Genomic DNA, 8,499 nt, shown 5'->3' with positions numbered 1-8,499 from the left:
CTGGTTGTTTCCTGAATATATTCCTTTTCACAGCTGCATGCTTTTGTTTATGCTGTTCCCTCCCTCTAAGGCCTTCCCTTCTAGACCCCACCTGGAAAACTACTTATTCTTCCAGACCAATTTCATGTATTCCTCCATCTCTGGTGTTCTCCAAGGAAATGCTTCTCAAACTTCAATGTGCATGGGAGTCAGACTTAGTTAGATCTTGTTAAAATGCAAGTTCTGATTCTGTAGGTTTGGGTGGGGCCCCTGCTCCCATAGTCTGAGGATCACACTATGAGTAGTCAGGCCCTCGAGTTCCCACCTTCTTCTTGGGCAAAGTTTGAAACTCCTGGCTCTGGATTTCCACTGCCTCCTCTGTATTCCCTTATTACAATATCCATTGCATTGTGCTGGGTCTGTTTTTTATATCTTTTTCATGAATCTCTGAAAAGTAATGTCTTAAGGGTAGTAATCCTGCCCCAGACCTCACTGCGTTTCCAGCACCTAGCATTCACTTGCTGAATACTTGAAATATTCCAGTGTTGAAAGTACAATTGTCTATTGCACCTCGGGTGAAACCTTATTAAATCTGTTCAAACAATTCTGTGTTTTATATCCCAGGCCAGTAGCAACAGGTAGGTAGAGCAGTAAATGCATATTGTGTGTAGATCTGGTCTGAATAAGTTCCTAATTATGGTGCTTAACTGGAGAGAGGAACTGGAAACCCTTAAAAAGTTTCATAACCCTTAGGGCAGAGAGAGCTTTGGAGATCCAGGGGATTTTTGTTACTTAGTCACAGGGCATAGATTTTGCTCTAAGCATTAAGGTGGCTTATGGGAAGTTTGTAGACCTGTTCTAAGAAAATAGGCCCTCTGAGGAAGATTGAAAGGGCAAATGAAGGGCTGCCTGATGACTAACAGCCTGGCTAGGCTGCATCTGCATCTACCTGCGGGAGCAGTGGGGGGTAGGGAGGGCACAGCCCAGCACGTTCTCCCACCTGCGCCCCCCTTCCAACTCTGGCACTGCCCCTTGGCGGCTGGGACTCCTTGAGCAACTTACTTCACCTTTCTGGACCCAGGGGTGCCAGCTTTAACAAACCCAATAGTGCGTGGACCTAGTTATCCTGAAGACGTATTTCCTTGTTTATCTGAGATTCAATTATAATTGGGCATCCAGTATTTTATCTGGCAAAATGATTTGGGCCTCACTTCCTTTATTTCTAAAATGAGATGAGAATGGTACCAGCTTCATCAGGTATTAAGGTTGAAATGATGTAATATATGGAGGAGGACTTGAAATAAGACCCCGCTCAGAGTCAGTGCTCATTCGGTAAGGTGGCTTTATGATTTCTCCCTCACCATCTGTGTTGTCTGTGTCTCTTGCCAGAACCATTATCCTCAGTTCTAACCGGTTGCTGTAATTCCAGTTTCTTCTCCCTCCCACTGTCCTGAAGTGTGACTGCCAGAGATATCACTCTGGTTATATATTTAAAAACACTACTTAAAATCTTCTAATGATTCCCTGTTACCCATTGGATTAAATCCACATTCCTCAGTCTGGGGGTACTTTAAAGACTTGCACCCACCGTGTCTTTCCAGTGTCCATTACCACCACCCTCCCTCTGCGATCCCATGCCATGCCTACACCAAACATTGTCTTGCCTCTGTGCCCTTTCTTGGTGTCTCCCTCTACCCAGAATCCCTTTCTCCTGGGCCCCCTGATGAAAAGCCACTCTGCTTAAGACTAACCCTCTGTAGACTTTCTGCACCCCTACTGTTCACCCCATCAGGACCCCTCCCAGCTCCATGCTTGGACTTTCCCAGCCTTTTATACAGACCTTTATCTCTTCCTGACACACTATGGTAAACTTGTTTCAACTTTTGTGTTATATTTTTTAACAGTAAAATATATGTGTGTGAATTAATTTTAATCCACAACCTGGTGTTTTAGTTAGTATTTGAAGTATCTAATCAAGAACTCATACATCAAGGGTGGCATGTTGCCCAACTTCAAATATTCTGATTTAAGTCTACACCAGAGGACGTGCTCTTTGAGTACAGGATGTGGAAATAATTTTTAGCTTATAGAATGGGTGGTGGCCAGGATATACGGTGGACCAGAAGGACCTGTATACCATCTCTTGTCCTCTCGTGGGCAGAACAGAGAGAACCCGAGGTCTAAACGCCACTCATTCTGGGTCTTGCACTTACTGGAGGCTTCTGCAATCTGATTTGATTAAGTTAATCTATTGTCAGGATATGGTTGCATTTGTCTCTAGTGAAACTTTCATGCCAGATGTCGGAGAGTCTGAAAGAACAGAGACCAAGGACTTCACCAATTACAGAATAGGTTGAGAGGTGGTTTTTTACTTGCTTGCTAATAAAAGTTGGTTCACCCTGCAGAAAGTGGCCTAAAATGTGCCCTCATTGTAACATACCACCCGGTAGGGAGGTGGTGGGACAAGGGACAGCTCTATCCTTCCTTGTACCCTAATCATTGGAAGCTACTGTCATCCTCCAAAAGGGACTTGAAGATCATGAAGCCAAATTGGTTTAGATTGGTTTGCAACACTTTGTCTCTCCAACTAAAGGTGAGCTGGAGGGAAGGGACCTATGTTAGTCATCTTTGACTCCAACCCTCCCCTTGCAGCTGCCCCAGCAGAAGGCACTCAGTATGGAAAGAGCTACAAGACCCTGAAAGACCCTTATTGCTGAGCCAGCGTTAAAATATTGAGGACAAACTCAGACATCTGATTAGCAAATATGATCAGGGTGAAAACATGAAGACAAAGGAGACACGAGAAAGGTGCCTTTTGATATTTTCCCTTGAAATTATTCTCTAAGAAATAGCTTTCCCTCTTGAGAGTTCATGATACATAACATCCCATTAGTGTTAAAGGTTTGAATAATCTTTAAAAAATAAATTCCCCCTCAGGCACTTTACCTCTGAGTATTCTTCCTCAAACCTGTGACCTTAGTCTAATCAAGAGAAAACATCACTCAAACCCAAATTAAGCAACATTTTACAGGGGCACCTGGGTGGCTCAGTAGGTTAAGTGGCCGGCTCAGGTCATGATCTCGGGGTCCTGGGATGAAGCCCCGCGTCAGGCTCCGCGCCCTCTGCCCCTCCCCCTGCTCATGCGCACACCCTCTCTTTCTCTCTCTCTCAAATAAATAAATCTTAAAAAAAAAAAAACGAAAGAAGCAGCATTTTACAAAATATCTGGCCAGCGTTCTTTGAAACTGTCAAGTTCATGAATAAACAAGGAAAGACTGAGAAACTGTCAAGATCAAAAGAGCCTAAAGAGATGTGCTAAGTGCAGTGCAGGATTCTGGGTGAGAGCTCGGAACAGAAAAAGGACATTACTGAAAAAATGGATAAAATCCAGATGTGTCTAGGAGTTTCATTGATGGTACTGTACTGCTGTTAATTTCTTAGTTTTGACAAATGTACTGTGCTAATGACAGATGTAACATGAGTAGAAAGTGTGTGAAGGCTCTCTGGAAACTCTGTATTTGTCATTTTTCTGTGCAACTATCATTAGTCTAAAATGTTTATTTAAAAAATAAATTTTAAAAGAAGGTAAATATTTGATTCGATTTATTGTAGCAATAAAGAAGAATCTTGTTTTGACAATAATAAAGTCAAAACTTAAAGGTAGTCATGGGTGCCGAGGAGAAGCACCTGCATCTGAAGGCCCCCTTCCAGGCTGGGGCTGATCCTGACCGCTTAGGCACGTGCTTCCTACCAGCTTTTCAGCTAGCGTCTTGTTTAAACTTGGTTCGTCTACATTGCTTTGTTAGAGGATACATGGCTAGCTATGGTGTAAAATCAGCTTTGGGAGAAGTGCAATAACTTCTTTGGGGTTGAGCCTGCAAATCTAGAGGCATAGAGAATCATGCACATCACATCAGATCCCTTTCTTCTAATAAATATTAAACACGAAGACCTATTCCCTTCAAGCTCCTACCACAGTACTTGGCACATATAAATAGTTGCTAGGCTTCCTGTTACTATAACCCAGTTCAGAGTTGCCCACTTCCTTTGATGGGGAAAAAACCCCCAAAACATCCAAAGTGGATATGAAACTCAGCTCTTTTTTGCTGATGTTGGCTTTGGGGCCTTTATTTTAAGTCCGGGTTGAGGAAAACTAGTAATTTTTAACTAGATCATTTCCAGTGCATTTCCACATGTTTGTTGATATAAACAAATGAAACAATTGAATGAGTACTGAATGTTATACAATGAGTGTTTATGAAATAATTTTTTTCTCATTAAAGATTAATAATGCCCTCTGTAGAAACACAGATACTGCATATGTCATACCTCATGATCCCACAACCCAGAAACAAGGAATATTAACATGATGGTGAACTTCCTTTTATGCATCTGTAGATTTTTTTTTTAAAGTTTTATTTATTTATTTGACAGAGACACAGAGAGAGGGAACACAAGCAGGGGGAGTGGGAGAGGGAGAAGCAGGCTCCCCGCAGAGCAGAGAGCCCGATGCAGGGCTCGATCCCAGGACCCTGGGATCATGACCTGAGCCGAAGGCAGATGCTTAACGACTGAACCACCCAGCATCTGTAGATTTTTTACACGATTGGAATCATACTATACAAACAACTTATAAATGATTGTTCCATTAATCAGTTTTCTGATTTTAAAAGTAATAAATAATAATAGCCAGGAGGCGCCTGTGTAGCTCAGTTGGTTAAGTGGCCGGCTCTTGATTTTGGCTAAGTCATGATCTCAGGGGCCTGGGATCGAGCCCTGCCTGGGGCTCCACACTCAGTGGGGAGTCTGATTCAGGATTCTCTCTCTCTCCCTCTCCCCCCGCTCCACTCTCTCAAATAAATAGATAACTTTAAAAATAATAATAATAGCCAATACTTACATAGCACTTACTATGGGCCAGGTGGGATTCTAGGGCTTTACGTATATTAACGCATTAAATCCTCACAACAGACCCATAAGCTGGTAACTGTATTCATTCTCATTTTTCAGATGAAGAGAGGGAGGCACATATGGGTTAAGTATCTTGTGCAGGATTATATACATTTTGATACTTGATCCAACCATTTTACGTGGGTGAGCTAAGATGTGCACTGCCCAGTGTGGCTCCAGAACCCTGACCTCTAATCATGAAACTCCAGTAGCTCCCCATCTGGTCATTTACCAAGTGTGAAACTGGGAGAGCCAGCCTCCAAAATGATGCTCACCTTCTGGGACTCATTGCCTTGTGTCGTCCCCTTCCGGGAATCAGGATTAGTCTGTGTGGCTGATAGAATATTGTGGAAGTAACCGTGTCTGACATCTGGGGCTAGGTTATAAAAAGCGCTGCAACTTTTCGCCTGGGTCTCAAGGGTAGCACTGACTCCGGGGGAAGTCAGCTGCTAAGTTGTGAAGATACTCAAGGATAATTGTGGAGAGGAACCGGCTTGCCAGCCATGGAAATGAGGCACAGTGGAAGCAGATCCTCCAAACCCAGTCAAGCTTCAAGTGACTGCAGCTTCTGCTGCCATTTGACTGATCCTAATGAGAAATTGCAAGCCGACACTACCCAGTCAAGTTGCTCCCAAATTCTTGACCCATAGAAACTGTGAGAGAAAATACGTATTCATTGTGTATTTAAATTACTAAGTTTGGGGGTAATTTGTTACACGGCAGTTGGATCACCAATACAGAAAACACTAGGAAAAGGATGAAAAAGAAATCACTTCAAATCTTACAAGGCTAAAATAACTTCCTTATAACTTGGACAGGATTCCTTCTTTTTGTGCTCAAACATCCTTAAACTAAACATGTGTAGTTTTAAAATACATAACTTGGTTCATAACATAAAATCATTTTGGTGTACTGCCATTTCTTTACTTAACGTGTAAATAAATATCCATGTCACTAGAAAATTCTTTTGAAACATAAGTTTAATGGCTTTTTAAACTCATACTAAACAAATGGTTCACAATTGAGCTGTATTTTTGGACATTCAAGTTGTTTCCATATTCCTGCTATTACAAACATCACCACAGTAAATACCTTGGAAAGAAACAATATAGCGAATTATCAAGACCACAGCCTTTGAACTCCCTCTGTGTGTGCAAATCCGAGTTCTGCCCTTCCCTAGTGCAACTTTGAATAAGTTCCTCTATGTCTCTGCTTTGTTTCCTTTATCTAGAAAATAAGGAATGCAGTGCTCTTGCTGGCACTTTTCCTTCTTTTTTATGGAGGTAGAATATACATGACATAGAAGTTACCATTTTAACCATTGTGAGGTATACAGTGCAGTGACATTAAGTGCATTCACACTGCTGTGCCGCCATCACCACCGTCCAGCTCCAGAACCTGTTCATTATCCTAAACTGAGACTCTGCATCTGTGCAACGTGAACCCCTCACTCTGTCCTACACTTAGCTTCTGCCGACCACTGTTCTACAGTCTGTCTCTGTGGATTGCACTATTCTAGGTACAAGATGTGTCCTTTTGTGTCTGGCTTATTTTACTTAGCGTGTCTTCAAGGTTCATCTGTGTTGTGGCATGTAGCCAAATTTCATTCCTTTTTAAGGCCGAATAATATTCCCTTGTATGTGTATTTACCACATTTTGTGTATCCAGTCTTCTGGCCTTTTGAGTTGTTTCTACTTTTTGGCTATTGTGAATAATGCTTCTATGAACGGTGTTTAAATATCTGTTTGAGTCCCTGCTTTCAGTTCTTTGGGGTACATACCTGGGAGTGGAGTTGTTGGATCATAGGGTAACTTTGTGTTTAATTTGGGGGGAACAGCCATGCTCTCTTCCCTAGTGGTTGAGCCATTTTATATTCTCACCAAAAATGCACAAGGATTCCAGTTTCTCCACATTCTTGCCAATATTTTCTGGGGTTTTTTTTGGGGGGGGTGGATGGCTTGATAATAGCAATTCTAATTTGTGTGAGGTGGTATCTTATTGTGATTATGATTTGTATTTCCCTAATCAATGTTGTTGAACATCTGTTCGTGTACTTACTGGCCATTTGTATGTCTTTTTGGGGGAATTGTCTATTCAAGTCACCTCTTGACCATCACTTCTTTCTTTCTTTTTTTTTTTTAAAGATTTTATTTATTTTTATTTGACACAGAGAGAGAGATAGTGAGAGAGAGAGCACAAGCAGGGGGAGCGGCAGGCAGAGGCAGAGGGAGAAGCAGGCTGCCTGCTGAGCAAGGAGCCCGATGTGGGGCTCGATCCCAGGACCCTGGGATCATGACCTGAGCTGAAGGCAGCCGCTGAACCGGCTGAGCCACCCAGGCGCCCCTCCATCACTTCTTTCTTGAAACTCTTGTCTGCCTTTACTTCCAACACCCTGTTTTCCTCTGGCTCTTCCCTCCCTCCTTCTGCTCACCTTCTAATCTCTTTTTCTTCCTCCTCTAAGCTTCTCATCTTATTGTGGTTGAGTTCCCTAGAGTTAGATCTTTGACCTTACCTGTAGTAATTTTGCTCATGCCACCTCAGGGAATCTAATGGCTGGTGTGAGATTTGAGAAATAGATTCCCAATGAGGAAATCAAGTATTCAATTAATATATTACAAATAAGTGAATAAAATGAGACAAAGAGGTAGAGTTAAAATGACAATAAAAGAAGCAAAACTGAATACTAATATATACTGAGGTAATCACAAGAAGTCAGGAAAGGCAAAAAAAAAAATTGAAGTGATATAAGATCAAGAATGAAATCTTGCCATTTGTGACAACATGGATGGACCTCAAGGATGTTATGTTAAATAAGTCAGAGAAAGACGAATACCATATGATCTCTGTTATATGTGGAATCTTAAAAAACAATCAAAGAAATGAAGCTCATAGATACAGAGAACAGATTGGTGGTTGCCAGAGATGGGGTGGGGAGGGGTGGGAGAAATGAGTGAACTGTTTCTGTTTTTAGTTTAAACAAATTGCATTTTAGGGGCGCCTGGGTGGCTCAGTTGGTTAAGCGTTTGCCTTCTACTCAGGTCATGATCTCAGGGTCCTGGGATTGAGCTCCACATTGAGCTCCCCGCTCAGCAGGGAGCCTGCTTCTCCCTCTCCCTCCCCCCCCCTCCACTTGTATTCTCTCTCAAATAAAAAAATAAAATCTTTAAATAAATAAATAATGTGCATTTTAAAAAGGAAGATCAAATTCAGAAAATGCACATTTACCATTTTCAAAATTTATTACAAAGTTTAAGTAATCAAGACAGTGTGGTCCATAATAATCAATGGAATAGAATGTCCAGAAATAAACCCATACACATACAGCCAACTGATTATTGACAAGAGTGTCAGCACCATCAACAGAGAAAAGAATAGTTTTTTCAACAAATGGCACTGGGGCAACTGGATATTTACATGCAAAAGAGTAAGTTGGACTCCTACCTCACAGCATATACAGAAATGAACTTATTTGGATCAAAGACCTAAATTTAAAACTCTTAGGTATAAGTCTTTGTGACCTTAGATTAGGCAGCAATTTCCTAGATATGACACCAGAAGTACAAGTAACAA

The sequence above is a fragment of the Mirounga angustirostris genome, unplaced genomic scaffold (assembly GCF_029215605.1).
Source record: "Mirounga angustirostris isolate CCGP_5_RB_7025 unplaced genomic scaffold, mMirAng1.0.hap1 SCAF_3, whole genome shotgun sequence".
NCBI lineage: Eukaryota > Metazoa > Chordata > Mammalia > Carnivora > Phocidae > Mirounga > Mirounga angustirostris.
This window is presented reverse-complemented; position numbering follows the sequence as displayed.